Below are 16,736 nucleotides of genomic sequence, written 5' to 3'. Positions count from 1 at the left end.
AACACTTTATTTTGACTTTTTTCGCGCAACGGTATGTGTGCAGAATGATGCAATTTCTGTCAAATTTTGGGAGCTCATATTTTGTTAACGCATGAATGTAAAAAATATCTCTTTTAGGACAAGAAAGCCTGTTTGCAAGCGTAATGAATGCATGCAAAAATCTTGTTCTGAAACACTTGGTTATGTATTTTTTTTACTCTGAAAAATTGTTGAAATTCATGTGAAATGCTCGCGAAAATGAGTGATTTTGAAACGTAAATATCTTATTCATTTCTCAATGAAAATTCATGATGATGGTCTCATTCGAAAGCTAAACCCTTTCTTGTTTCGATGTTAATTTGGCATAATTTACACAACTGTGGAAATATGTGATTTTTAGCTCAGAAGTGACATACCGTATTGTCAACATAACAGTAATGCGCCATTTGCAAAGTTGCAAGTTTCGACCCTCGTAGTTTTCTATTGCATAGATGTAAAAAATATTTCTTTTAGGACAAGAAAGTCAGTTCGCTAGCGTAATAAATGCATGCAAAAATCTTGTTCTGAAACACTTGGTTATATATATTTTTTTCCATGAAAAATTGTTGAAATTCATGCAAAAATGATCGCGAAAATGAGTGATTTTGAAACGTAAATATCTTATTCATTTCTCAATGTAAAATCATGATGTTGGTCTCATTCGACAGCTAAACCCTTTCTTGTTTTGATGTTAAAATGTCAGAATTTACAGAAGTGTGGAAATATATGATTTTTAGCTCAAAAATGACAGACCGTATTGTCAACATAACGGTAATGCGCCATTTGCAAAGTTGCAAGTTTCAACCTCCGTAGTTTTCTATTGCATGGATGTAAAAAATATCTCTTTTAGGACAAGAAAGCCTGTTTGCTAGCGTATTGAATGCATGTAAAGATTTCATTCTGGAACATTTGGTTTAGCATATTTTTGAACATGAAAAATTGTCAAAATTTGTGTAAAATGCTCGCGAAAATAAGTGATTTTGAAACGTTTATATCTTATTCATTTTTCAATGTAAATTCATGATGTTGGTCTCATTCGATAGCTAAACCCTTTCTTGTTTTGCTGTTAATTTGTCACAGTTTACAAAATTGGGGAAGGACCTGATTTTTTGCTCAGAAAATGACACACCACGGTAAACAACAATGGCCGCGCCGTTACAACAAAGGTGCAGGTTTGGGCGATAATTTTGCAAAAAGTAAATAAGATATGAAACTGAAAATTTTATACAATAAGGATAAAAGTATTGGCTTTTAAATGAGACCATTTTCATCTTTCTGCGATCAGTAATAAGTTCAAAACATTGATTTGAAATGACCCTGTCATTCACCATTTCTCGTCTTTTTTTTGCATTTTCCGAGAATAGGGTCACGTAAGGTCGCTACGTCATCACTCACGTCATTTAGGAGCTGGACATAACAATAACAATATGGCTTTCAACGGTCACAAGTATTTCTCTGAAATAAAATCATTTTATTGTGTTTGTAGATGGAGGATCGGAAAAAAACTTTATGAGAAAATACATCTCAGAATGCCTGCCGTTAAAAATTACCAAGGATGGAGGCGGATGCATGATACAGGAGCTGAAAAAAAGGTAGGTGTATGTTTTCATCTGTCACTGCTCAGTATGTTGATTGTGATTTGAACTTTTGAAGTGGCTAAGCTTTCTTAGATGCTCAGTTGTACATATTAAATATGCTTATAGACCAGATTCTGTCTCATTTCATGCATATAAAAAATTAATAAGCACTTTGACTGAATGAATCTTCAAAAAATCAATGATAGAATGATGTTTTGCTTATTTTTTTTTCAGAGCAACATGTCCAGACCTGCCAAATATGAAGTGTGAAGCATACTGAAGTGATGTGTGTGTGTGTTCCACAGCTGTAAATTATGGAAAGAAAAGCAGGTATTTATTTTACAAAAATTCTCTATTGAATTTTTTGCAGACATAAAAGCCTTTTCAGCTTCATCCAGTGTATGGAGAAAAAATAACAATTTAAAAGAAATATATTGGAAATGTAAGAAATATACCAAATATACAGACAAATAATTTTAACAAAGCGATTCGAAACGGGCCGACTAAGCAAACAAAAAGAGCACTGTTTAAAAGCATGTTGCATGCAAATTACCCAATATATATTCTGCAATAATACTATTAAAATTTTGCATCAGAAGAACGGTTTACAGTCTTAATAAAAAAATACAATATTTTCGAATGCGACACACCGAAGGGCACTTGTGGTTAAAACTTTTAATGCTAAATCATTTTGATTCATGACGTTCAAAGAATGTATCAGTACAATTAAAATCATAACTACAATAACTACATGTATTTCATTTTTAAACAACTGATTCACACAACACAAGACACAAACTTGATGAGAATCCCGGATGTCAGCTGTGGTCAGTGTCCATCAAACATTTCCTTATTAAAATACATTTATGCATGGTTTGGTAGAAAATAATGGGATTGCATTAGATTAGCAACATGTTTTATTATATAACATCTTAATATTACTACCAAAAGTCAGACATCTACATGTCACACTAAGGGGTCATTTGTAATAAAACACAACATATGTATATCACAGAGGTGTTAATTGTTTCAACGAATAACTAGATATGTGGCAGAAAATAACAATGTGTATGACAGTTTACTTTAAAATATACATGTTGTTCATCATATTTCGAAATTTCAATAAATTTAAATTATGCGATCATAAGATTTCTTTTTACATTCCCAAGTGGATCTTTTAAATTTATAAACACTTACGGAAGATTTTTTTTTACAAAAATATACTTTTAATGTATGACGGTAACCAAGAAGACTTTGATTTTTTCTATTCTGTAAATACATTTTTTGTTTTAAATATTAACACTTTCCATTTGGCATCAATTTTTTCTCGAGTTGTTTTATTTTTTTCTAAACATTCTTTTTTTAAAACTGAAAGTGTCACAAAATGAACAGAATAACATAATAACATCATCCATTAACATCGTCCTTTCATACATTGAAGAAAAAGCGGTATGTTATTTGTAGCATGGATATACAAAAAATAGTTTCTCGGCTAGTTTATTGAAATTGAAAGTGGAAAATCATTTGTTTGCGATGTGTAGGCTAGAAACCTGATCAAAAATATCGAATAAAATGCAAAATCTACGGTTTACTTATGCTATTGTACAATGAATCACTGATTGTTTGTCCGCAAATTGAGTCCTGTGCTATTTTTAGATAGCAGATCTTATCGGTGACGTCACAGATCCTTACATACGGGAGTGTGCTATTGTAAGGCATGCAGAGAACCTATAGTTACACTGCAAGGCAGTCGCATTCAACGACGAGATACAGCAGATAAAGAAAAGCAAAGCTATAAACCAAATTATAAAACAGCTAAAGCTATTCCTTGACGATACCGTAAATGTTCGATGTGGCGGCAGCATTCACAATGCACACGTGCATGACGTCACACAATTCCCACATCTGCTATCTAAGAAACACTACCTTACAACGTTAATCGTCCGTGAAACCCATGAGATACAAGGACATGCTGGTTTGAACTCTACAGTTACATATATCATAGACAGAAAGTTTAAATACCAGCTATACAACATTACGTCAATGTCGTAATTCGGAGGTTGGTTGTCATAAATTATACGGGAACACTTATAGGTCGCCTTAAGTTTCGCCCTTACACAATTATACTTGACGAAGTTCCACCGTTCACAATTACCGGAGTAGATTTCACAGGCACACTATTCATCAAGTAATCTAGTGGACAATATACTAAATTTATATATATATATATATTTATTAAGTAATTTGACTTTTTGCGCCCCAAGAATGTTGTAGACATAGTGAACTTATTTCCCCGCGCTGCATTGCACGTAAACGCTCGTTGTTTGGCGTTGACGTCTATGATGTCAATATGCTTGTTTTTGACAATATATATAACTTGAAATATAGAGCATAAAAATACATTATGCTGTAGTCACTTATTACACCACTTATCCGATTGTATGAAAAATATATAATAATATCTTAAAGGCAAATTCAAGATATCAAATGAGCCGCGCCATGAGAAAACCAACATAGTGGCTTTGCGATCAGCATAGATCCAGACCAGTCTGCGCGTCCGCGCAGCCTAGTCAGGATTCATGCTGTTCGCTCTCAAAGCCTATAGCAATAAGAGAAACCGTTAGCGAACAGAATGGATCCTGACCAGACTGCACGGATGCGCGGGCTGGTCTGGATCCATGCTGGTCGCATGGCTACTATTTTGGTTTTCCCACTGCTCGGCTCAAATATTGATTTATTTATTTCATAAAATCGACTAAGAGATATGATATAATCAATCGATTGATTAAAGTGGTATATAACACAATCAGTACTTTTTTATAATTTAAATATATCTTAAATTTAGTTCGTGATATAAAAATATTTACAAAATTTCATTGAATAGATTTTTGATATTATTTAATGCATATTTTGATATCAAAATCAGTTATCTAAACATAGAAAGTTTGTTTAATGCTCAAGTAGCAGCACACTCGAATGATTTGAACGAAAATGGGGACGTCTAGATTTAGCATGAAACACGCTCATTTGTGTTCAGAAGCTAGGTAATAAGGATGGGTTGTGGTAAAACCTTATGATCATTTTTTTTTTGTAGTGGAATTATTTGTCTTTCTTTCTGAAGTCAAATGCAATTTCGAATTTTATTTTTGTGGTGAGTCAGTAACATTGGTCAAGATTATTTAGAAACCTGCTGTCTGTAATGGACATTATATTGGTGTGCTGTCAATAAATAACATGCATGAAGAGTTACACTAATTTGTCCAGTAATACGGCCCAGTAATACATAATAGTTGTAGCATGAACACGTGTAAAATTGCCAAGCTAGAGAGTCTGGGCATTATTTGATAATGCGGATACTTTTCACTGTCCGAAGGTTCAAAGGTCATCTTTTGTACAACGGTATTCATATTTTTGGAACAAAACAACGCTTTACAGAAAACATTTGCAAGGATATTAGCATCAATTCTTAAAAGGACGTATGCACCATTTTTAAGAAAGGAAACGTAAAATATATCGAGGTAAGATTTTGTATTTATATTTTCATAGACTTATCGGAAGGATGTAAAATGCATAGTTTTATAGATTGTTACTGCATTTGATTTGACAAATTGACAAATTGACAAATTATACACGTGTACCTGGTGGCATGTTCTAATCTCTGGCCTGGCCTGGCCCGGCCTGGCCTGGCCTGGCCTGGGCCGATGAGCCCAATTTTCGACCGAGCCGGGCCAGGCCAGGCCAGGCCAGGCCATAGATTTCAATTTCGTAAAAGGTGAAAGTGATTTCTATAGCATCTTTAAAATCTGACTTTTGGAATAAGTTTGGATATTTCAGACATTATATAAATACATTTTGAACTCCCACTCTGTAAAATTATACACCTGGGAATAAGCCTGTAGCTAACATAACTATTATGTCTAATTTAAAGGTGATGCCTGATTAATTGTTATGACTATTATCAGGGGATCTCCACCTCAATTGACTCTTGACTGGTGGTTTGGTTTCCCCCCAATTGAATAACCTAACTAATTTTATTATTTTGTCTATTGAGGATTATTTAGTATCGTCCGAAATTATTAACGAGCACTCAAGCATATTCCGTATGCTTCCGTAAAAAAAAATTCGGTGCCCAAACATAAATAAAAACATAATATTGAAAACCAAATAAAATATAAACATTTCTTTACTGCCAGGTCGTACATGCAGATAAAGTTGTGCTGACAAAACGTTCAGCTACCAATCTCGGGACTGTAAGTTCGAATCACCTGTTTGACCTTTTTCATTATCATTTTTTTTTTAATTTCTTCTGTAAACTTAGAATGCAGGAATATTGTCACTTATCGTGATTTATTGTTCATTTATTGAAAGAAATACACAAGTATTTGACATTCTTCTACATACAAGTTATTACCATAAAATGTTGTAAGAATAAAGCCAGTATCAATAAAATGACATTATATTGATTTAATGAAAACAATCTGAACTGAAATCGAACCCACGGTAACATGTGCGAAAGTCGGAGAACCTATCACTATGCCACTGTGCCATTGATAAACTTTGCATGTTATTTTGGTCAATTTAGATATTTTCAGGTTACAAATATCATATGGTGTAAAATAAAGAGTGGCACCTGTCAATACTAACGGACAAAACTTTCAATTTCTAAAATAATGCTACCTCCGTTCTAGAATCTGGGATGGTATAGTGCGGGGAAGCGATTATAAATTTTGTAGTTTAGGTTATACACATACTGAATATTTTTGTAAGATTGTTTTTAAAATTGATCTAGTATGTGGGAAAAAAATCCTACAAAGTTTTGTGAAACAGGCTCAAGAGCATCTTTTAGCATTAAATATATCACTTAGAAATAACATAAACACAATGCACCATTATTTTTTTGTGCAAGAAAAATATCAATAATCTAAAATGCCAACACCCTGACAATGAGTTAGAGGTCCCACAATGAATATTATTTTTATTACTCTTCCATAAATTGAACATCAGCTTAAAAACCAAACACATTAAAAGTTCAACTGAACAGTTAAAAGGTCAGCTAAGGATAGTAGGGACACAACCTGTAATTACAATTCCCAAAGAGATGTGTTCTCTGCATGCAAATATTCAGTTATATTGCAGTAGGTAAACTTATCAATGAAATTAGCCCTTAGTTTTAAAACCAAGTGTTAAAGTTGACTTTAAATAATTTGATCACAGAAAACATGGGTAGTTATCATTTTGTTACACCATTTTCTTCAGTGCAAATCAGTATTTCAAATAAGATGAATGACGGCTAATTAATGATTCTCCAGAGGACTGGTTTCTCATTTTGTTTGACATGCAGCAAGTAAACAATGCAGGTTAATACTGCCTGCTATTGTAATTGCAAACATGTATATTTAGATTTTATGCCATTCATTTCTCTATGTACAATAAAATCTGGCCTGGCCTGGCCTGGCCTGGCCCGGCCCAGTCGAAAATTGGGCTCATCGGGCCAGGCCAGGCCAGGCCAGGCCGGGCCAGGCCAGGCCAGAGATTAGAACATGCCGTACCTGGTAACGCTCTGCCCTCTCCATTTTTGCATGAACGTATAAATGAACAAATATTTCTTTAAATGGTATCATTACTAAGCTTTAACAATATTTACTATTTTTGAACAATGTATAATTCATGTACGTTTTGCATTTACTATACAATTATTTACTCATGTTTGGGTCAGATTATATGTGTTTTTACAGGTCCGTAAAATTACAAAATATTTTGACCGAAACATATGTGTATAATTGCTATATAATATGCCCTTCTCAAATGCACTCATTTTAAAGACCCATGTGTTAAAGGTATTGTTTTTTCCTTCCAGAAAACAATAGTGTAGAATAAATAGTACAAACTATCCCCTGGCAAATTACATAATTCGACGGATTTGGTAATTGTTGCGATTAGATAAGAAGACATTTAAGAGCTAAAATGAACATGAAACTAAGAATTCTGATAACCCCTGATATTACACTAATGTAATTATTTATATTAGTAATATTGACATGATATCACATTTTGACCAGCGATTATGAAAAACAAGTATCTTTAAACATAATAAGTCATTGTAAAAGATCTACATGTTTCAGATATTCCGATTTTAAATTAGTGTGTTTTTTTTCAACAAATGAATTGTATGCAATGAAAGTTAGACTAGCAGCTAGACTAATGATAAAGAATTTGTCACAGAAGTAAATAAATACGAATTTTTTTCTATGTTATAGTGACAAATGCCAGTCTGATTTACATACTTTCCCTGAGAACTGATTCTAGTATTATGAAATTGGGCCTAGGATATATAATTGCTATATTTACAATCTTAAAAATAAAAAAAAATTCTAAAATATAACAACCAGCAAATAACCTACATACATAACACATACATAGGAGAAAAACATTCAACGGTTATTTGGCGATAACCCATGCGCGTGCAAAGTAGTGTCGACATTCTTTTTGCATAGAATGATCCAGGTGCGTAGCACGAAGTGTAGCTCTTGTCGTGCAAAAGAAGTGCAGAGACTGTACTGAAATATCAAACCAAATTTTGTTCTTTTTAAGTTAAACAAATTACGACAGGATGGCATGATAAAGAAATTCTATTTCTGTCGACCTTTTCTTGTCTTATAACGAAAATTGTTCGTATATAAATGGCTAATTGTATGTTTCAAATGTCTTTTTTCTAATATCCTAATATATGAGCAATTTTAAAAACATACTAGTACATGTATTAATGAAAAATACATTTAAGAAGATAGTAAGGGACTTATGAAGTTTCATAAAGTGTCCGAGTCTTAAACATTCATAAAATTATTTCTTGACATTTATCAAAAGTACACATTGTATAATTATATTATATATATATAACAGTTAAATTTTGGTTTGTCATGTTTATGTGCAGTCAAACTTGTCTGTAACTTGCATGTGGCCAAGCTATGCAGAACAAATCTATTTGACTCGGATAATTGTTTATTAATTTTGATGAAATAAAGAACCGCTATAAATTGGTACTAAAAGGCCTCCGAACTCTCAACCAATATCGTGCCAATAGTTAGTGAACACAAACCTAGACATAATCAAACTTTATTTCTTTCAATATATTGAAGGATCGTTATATTTCTAAGCCATTGACAATAAACATTGAAAACTGATGCCAGGATCACATGTACATGCAATACCGCCATATTTAATATATTACAAGTATTGATATATAAATGTATTTTAGCACACCTATTTAACCCTTTGAACATAATTGTGATAACGTTTGGTATGTATATATCACATGGCAGGCTTTTCTGTTGCTTTTAAAGAAATATGTTTAATAATGCATGTAATAAGTATGTTTACAGATGTGAAAATAAGACGTGATTTGCTATAATATATAATATGTGAGGTTAATCTTTTCGAGTTCATCAGTCCTTACATTTTTTTACACAATTTGTGACTATGTAACTGTGACGAATCTGACACCTGTTTAATGGTTTTTGTGACAAAAAATAAATATAATTACAAGATCCCTACCATTAAATTTGCACGCGTATGCTGAGTATTACCTTATCTATCAATAACTTTAAATTAAAGAAGTAACGAAAAACTTTTGTATCTTGCAGTCTACATTTCAACAGCCAAGCTATGATGAATAGAAATCCGATTATATAAGATACATTAATCTTTACAACAGTAACTGTCAGCAGTAAATAATTGACCTTAGAAAAGTTCGACTTCGTACATAATAGTGAAGATGCCCAGACTCCGAGGAAGAAAATAATTTGGCTAATCCCTACTTGTTAAATACAAGAGCTTCGAAATTCCTGACGCCTGTAGCGTTATAGACTGGCTCCCGTCCCTATGTTTGTTCTTCTTTACATATATTATAAGTTTTATTCATTAAGAGGGACGTTACTCCAGCAGGCTGTTTCTACATTGATATTTTTATTGCCCCTGGCTCCGAACATAGGTTCAGCCATCAGATAAAATGTGCTATTTTAGAGGCTTAAAATTTTATTATAAAATGTTTGCATTATTTATATAAAAATAACCATGCAGCCGGGGAGCCAGGCTAGTAGCGTTATAGAGCCAAATACTATCATTCTATTCCTTTGCACAACAAACACTGCCTTGCTTAAAATAGCAAGTGTAACTGATGTGCATAATAACTCAGGATAAGGGATTGATAATTGACAAGCAATAAAACAATCGCATATCAATGATCTCTCACTTTGCGGCAGTCGAAAGTTATGATACTTTTTACTCTTCTGGTCCTAATAATTTCCTCATTTATATTAAATTATCTTGTCAGGTCTTAGAGTGAATATATCAGGTATTTAAGAGTGGAATTTTTTACCGATATTTAACTATAGATATTTTATTATAAGGATGAAAATTATAGAAGCTTTGTTTTACATGTATGATCAAATAGCATTCACTAGTGTTGCATTTGGTGAAACAGAACAGAACAAATAAACACTTTATTTATCAAAACTTTGCGCTGAAAGAAAGAAAGTTTACAAGTTATTTTAGTTTTTAGTTTTATAAGATATATTGTGTTCACTATCTTTGTTTCCCTTTTCTTAATAATGACTAAAATCCTAATCTAAAACGAGCGATTTTGCAAAAGATGACACGTTTGTCAGACGTTTGATTTATTACAACAATTTAGGTGGTTGCGCGGAGGGGCACCTGGGGTCTTCCTCCACCATTAAAAGCTGGAAAGTCGCCATATGACCTATCATGTGTCGGTGTGACGTTAAATCCAAAAAAAAAAAAATAAAAAAAAATAGGTGGTTGCGCTTTTAATCTTGGCCAAAATAGTCGTAAGCCTGTTGATAATCTGTATAAAATATTATGAAATATACATATTAGTATCATCACGCATTGGCATAGGTATGACTGATATTAAAACTATGATGGTTTTACAGGTTACTGGTGGTGAATATGAGCTGAAAAGAAAGAAAAAGACCAGTAGTAATAAAGAAATCACAGCTGAGGTAAACACGATAATTATGATAAGCTGATATTTTTGTAGAGATAATACACGTTTTTTGTGTATTAACGCCTGCAGAAGCCCGTGGGATATGTTTGTAACCTCAAGCAAACGTCTGCAGAAGCCCGCGGGATTGTTTGTGACCGAGACCAAAGGTCGAGGTCACAAACATATCCCACGGTCTTCTGCAGGCGTTAATACTCAAAACAAACGTGCATTGTCGCTAACATTACACGACGACTAAATGGATTGTTTTTTTTTATATGTGGTACAATTTTAGTTACCATTCGGTTGTACGTGGAAATGGTAAACATGTTTTAAAAATCCATAACCGGGGCACACATAAGAACAACACTACCAAAAGCGTGATTTGGAGGTTTTTGAGCTTCTTCTTTTATTTTTAGTTATTACACACGTTACATTACACATAATTTTGCATATAACTTAAACCTTTGTTTAACAGGAACATAATTTTAAAAATAAGAACTTTATATTCGAATTATTTTTAATACGAATACACTTAGAGTATGGACGAGTACGAAGCTCGTGACTAGCTTTTAAGGTTTATTATATGAATTCTGTGAAAAATTAGGTAAAAACAAACCGAATATTACTAACAAAAATCATTAATATAATACCTAAAAACGGGCAATAGCACATGTTACATGCGATACTTATTTATTCAAAGTTATTTACAATAATTTGTAAAGGAAGTAAACTCTAAGAGAAGCTAGTGCGTAAATTGATGGGGGCAGTACGTTTGGGGTTGGAAACTGATACAGCTAAAAGATACAGATGCCAAATATCAGTCTGCGCAGATATACATACATACGTCCCTGGCAAAGCATTTCAAAAATTAAATCATGTATTAACAGCACGTAAATTGCCTTGTTTGCACACGATTTTTCCCCCGTTAATGCATGGGCGGATCCAGTGACAAAAAAGTAGTTTTTATGCAAGAATATCAAATAAAATGTGTAATGTTTTTAAATATAACGTCAGTAGCAGATTTGCACTGATTAATACTATAAAGTTATGTTGGTTTTCTCATAGCGAAGCTCATATGTTTTGCAGAAAGTGGCATATATGTATAGGTTACTAGCTTTTTATCGAGAAATAAAGACGACCTCTGCAGCGGAAATAGTTAGACAAGTGCAATATATTATTCAACTAAATAACAAGTGCATATGTCCCGATGCAAAGCTAATAATGAGTAATATTTACCTGTGTAACAAAGCGGTGATATAAAAATAAAAATGTAGTATGACTGTTTTACAGTATATTAAATGACAAGTTAATTTATCACACTGTGCTCCTGTTGGAGTGTTTGTGGTACCTACAGCTAACTAAGTCCTATATTTCACATATTTTAAAGTGAAGAAAAAAATATGTTTTAGTAATAGCAGAAATTAATTTTGACTGTATCCTGTATAAGAAGATACATGTATATTAAATTCTATATATGAATCTTTTAATGAGAGTGCACATGATATTTTTGATAAATGTTTTCCAGGTTGCTGTGATTGAATGGACAAAGAAAAGGGCGTTTATTTGAATTCTTGCTGATAATGGTAAATGGAGTTTTCAAAAAGGCCAGTTGGATGCGGTTTCAATATAAATTTTGCATTGTGAAAGCTTAACAAGAAAAATGAACTTGAAATTGACTTAAGTTATATGATACCTAATTTTTGTGAGAAAATCAACAGAGACACAAATTTATTGGCGGAGACGGAAAGGGACTATACCATCAAACGTTTAACAGCTAACTTTACTCTAAGTAAAACACTGTTTGTTTTAAATTATGGACCATCATGAACATATGTTATGATCCGTAATTGTGGCATGTATGCAATTTTGCGTTTTGTTCATATCTGATTCATTTGATTGATATTATTGTGTTGTTTTAGATGCTGTATTGTAAACTTCTATATAACAGAAACTGAATACAAAATCTCTTGCACAATTTATATAGTAATTTGCCTTATTAATTATAAATGTCTACATCTGAAAGGAACGAAAGTAAATCTTTAAAACTAAATGTATTCAAAATACCATTTCCATAATACAGTTTAAAGCACGAGCCGTTGTCTTACTAATTAAATTAACTATTTCCTGTTGCAATATATTTTACTTGTTTTCAGCATACTTCTGGTTGGTGCAGATTTAACGGCTCGCTTTTGTTTCGAAAGTAAATGGCTATTTATTATACCTGGCACTTGACCTTTTCATTCGTCATTTCTACAATGAACCTGGTCTGTTTAGCGATAGCCAGTCGTAGATTTCGTAGAGGTGGAGCGAGCTTTTGTTACGCCAATAGTCCGTCTCTAAATTTTATTCAATTATCAGGTGACCCGCCTCCTATTATCAAAATTGTTAACTGTATGCAACAGGCCTTGCAATTAGATTGTTAAATACTCTAGTGATTAAACGGTACTTTTATATTGTTGATTACATGTATATTATTATTTTTGGAGGGACATATGTATTTTATATCGATGTGTAATTTTTACATTTTTGCATGTTTTCTTACAAAAATGTTATATTCTTACTTAATGAACATATGTTAATGTATTTCGTCCTTTTAGATATTTGAGAATTATTTTGCGTTTAGTAATTTTACATATGTTGAATTAACATGAATGTTTTGGCGCGCTGCACTTATTAGTTAAAGCTTTTTTAGTATTCGTAGTACCCCATAGTTTTTGTCTTACATTAAATCTCCGACATTCCTACTGAAAAGATCAAACCCAATTACATAAATATTATAACACTATTCCGTACGCGTAAAGCACTGTGTTTTTACACTTTTGACATGGACGCGCTTAAATAGCATAGTGCTCCTGCATTAACCTATCATAAAACAATACTAGGTTGTCTGGCAGCTAAAACCAACTCACTTAAAAATAAATATCATTTTTTTCGTGTGTCCATCGAACTATTAAAAAACGGTTTAAATCATATCATTTACGGGTTTAAATCATATCATTTACGAAGGCCAAATGTGACGTAATTTACTGAACTAGTGGTACATGTAAACAGGTTATTATTAGAAAATTATCAGAAATTATTTATAATGCATTCATACTGAGAACACTGTTATTGTAAATAGTGTTAAACTTTTAGATCTACGCATCTAAATAACAGTTCTGTGTGTCCCCCGTTATATGACTGAAATACTGTTGAAAAGCGGCGTTTAAACCCGAACGAACAAACAAACTACCGTGTATAGTTGTAAAATGTACAAGACTCGTCTTGATAACAATTTATGTTTCATGAAAAATAATTATTGTATTCAAACATGCTTAATTTTTACGTTGTTTGTATTAAATCAAATAACAACATCTTAATGTATATGTTTCAATGGTATGACAAAAAAAAACTAGTGTTTACGTCGACAAAATATTAAATATATTTCTGTCGGTCTGCTTTTAATGAAAAGCAATTGGCAATAAGTAAACTTTTGGTAAAAGATACAGAGCATCAAATATTGGCAAAAATTATCACGAAACAGGAAAACAGAGGTTTCCAGCCAGTGTGTTTATATAAGTCAAACCTGTCTATAAAAAAACACCCTTAGTGTTCTTAGAGCCAGGTGGTCTCTATTCAAAGCCGGTCTTTAACAAAGGCTTGACCGTACACACCACATGTACACATTGCAAAGATTTATACTAGTTATATCTTGAACACACAAACATTTAAATAAGTTTAAATTGTTTAAATAAAAGTACACATTTTTATTTAATATATCCAGCGTTAAAGCTGCATTGTCCGTCGAAAATGTAAACTCTATTCAGTTTATTGAATTACTTTCCTGGCAAATAATAGGCTTTAATGTCTTCTATTCTTGAAACCGTCTGCTTATGAGGTTCATTCTTTATTTCAGTTTTTGTGATCTGACTAGCTTTTCCCGGCAAATTAATTTCTTTGGTAGTTTGGAAACTATGATTTACAAAGTTTTGCTTTAAAAACTAATTACACAAACCTAATGATAAATAATGTTTGTGAATTTATTATTCGGTAGTTGATCCGAATGTGAAGCGTGCATGTTTCATATTAAAAACCTGCATTAGCGCCTCGTTCGGGATTTTATATGACAGTTGCGAGTTAATATGAAGTGCCCCGTTGTTACTACCAACTTGATATATTTACTATTTGTTTCTTTTGATACCTTACACTGACACAGAAGACAGTGTTTCGTGTGCTTGGTTTTGTATTTGCTGAGTTTTAGAGTTGTAATCCTTAGTCAATGCATCAGTTTGGGAAAGACCGAAACCGTTAATTATTTAATGGATTTGTGATACTATTAAGAAGTAAATAGTCATACACTTTACTACTTTACTAGACCAAGTTTGTTTAAATTCTTGGATTTAATACTATTTGAAAATAAGATGGAACTTGATAGATTAGCATTATACTGTAAAATGCACTGTGTAAGATAAACTCTATTCTGAATTCTATTACTTAATAGTTTTATACTGTTCAACCTCAACTGTTTACTGTTATTGAGTTACCTATTGAAATGCATAGTCATTGATTATGTGATAGCTGGCACTTGTAAATATGCTATGTATGCATTGCCGGTGATGTACATTGTACAAGCAGCAATAAGCTATATCCTTAGGATGGCCAGTACATATTTATGCAATCTCGCCAGGCATATGTGTGTTTTTGACAACATAGAAAATGACATCACACGACCTTCAGCTATTTCCGGAAGTAAATAAAATGAAAGTAGAAATGCTAAACTTGAAAACGAAAGCCACATTTCGATTCCTAGATAGTCAGGGGTCATGCGCAGGGGTCACTCCGTCTAAATGTATGCGCGTGGATTTCTCTTTGAGATTTATTGTTGTTTTTTTTTTGGCTATTGGGAAGCCAATTTTCAGCACTTTATTACGAATTGACATTACCTTGGCTTTAGTGCAGCATGTCAGCTTTTAATCTATGAAAAAATATTTGAGCTCTGGATAAACAGAAATCCCACAGGGGTCCGTGCATTGATAATTATGGAACTTCATCAAATCGCTCAAAATGTCATTTTTGATGTTGTCTGAGAGTGTCAGTATATGCCTCAGATGTAAGATATAACCGTATTTGAGAGCTGCAGACCTAAACATTCAAAAATATTTTCAAAAAAGTTTCGTGTAATAAATGTTGTTTCTACGGAAGCGTGAAGGGGCCATCACACGCTAATACGTTTTAGTACGTTAAGGCTGCGGAAAGGATATTTCTGTTTTGTGTATTTATCGTATATTCTAAATCATTATTTTACAACACATGCGCGATTATGCAAGGCCGCCATGCCGGCTTCTATATTCAAGCTGTTAGGCCGCCAAATTCAGCAAAATGCCTTTTCTGTTTCTGTTCTTTTGTTTATGCATGGTACATTCAGGATCACGTCCATAGAATTTTTCATAGAATTAGGTTCCTTAATTTCGTTTAGATAATCAGACAGCGGCGCCCCTTTGCAGCGCCTTCTTGACTGTCACGTGACTTTTCTAGGGAGCCTTGAGATTTTCTGACCTTTTAGCCCAATTTATGTTTTACGAGTTAGCGCTTGGAATTTGATCGTAGAAAATTCCTCCTTATCCTCCCTTAATTGGCATTATCCGTTAGGTTTAATTTTTCGTTATAGCTTTTCTTTTGTGGGCCTACGCCATGAGGCTGTGATTCTGGTGTTCTGGATGTTCTGGGTTTACGAGAAATCTACCCTTACCTGTTATCTTTTGTACATCTTTTCTGTGAATTAAACGATACTTTGTATTGTTCATCACATGTATATTATATTCTATTATCGGAGGGTCACGTGTATTTTATAATGTTGTGTAAATTGAAGTAATTTTGTTCATATACTTTCCCCATGCTTTGTTATGAATTATTACTTAAATAATTACCATATGTGCAGTGTTTCATGGGTTTGGTTATGCTATAATTATTTGGTTAATAATTATATAGTTAATGAATTCACATTATATGTATATTGGTGCGCTACGCATATTAGTTATATTAGTAATACTAGTTTGAGCTGTAGTTAGTTTAAGGCAATAATAAAGCTCACAGTAACACCCTACTTTGTCGTTCTTTGTTTGTTTAAAAATCAAGCAACTTAATTTCTTCTCCTAAATTTC

General features: G+C 32.8%; 1 long non-coding RNA gene across 1 annotated transcript; it reads left to right on the top strand.

The window, feature by feature from the left end:
- The first annotated feature begins 3,948 nt into the window (after window positions 1–3,948).
- LOC123528027 (uncharacterized) lies at window positions 3,949–16,674 on the top strand. Its single transcript, XR_006681883.2, has 3 exons — window positions 3,949–5,113; window positions 10,544–10,612; window positions 12,122–16,674. It is a non-coding gene; the product is annotated as an uncharacterized LOC123528027 (long non-coding RNA).
- The last annotated feature ends 62 nt before the right edge of the window (window positions 16,675–16,736 follow it).

The sequence above is a fragment of the Mercenaria mercenaria genome, chromosome 1 (assembly GCF_021730395.1).
Source record: "Mercenaria mercenaria strain notata chromosome 1, MADL_Memer_1, whole genome shotgun sequence".
In the NCBI taxonomy this organism is placed as follows: Eukaryota; Metazoa; Mollusca; class Bivalvia; order Venerida; family Veneridae; genus Mercenaria; species Mercenaria mercenaria.
The sequence above is the reverse complement of the archived record's forward strand: the minus strand, read 5'-3'. Positions and strand labels throughout refer to the sequence as shown.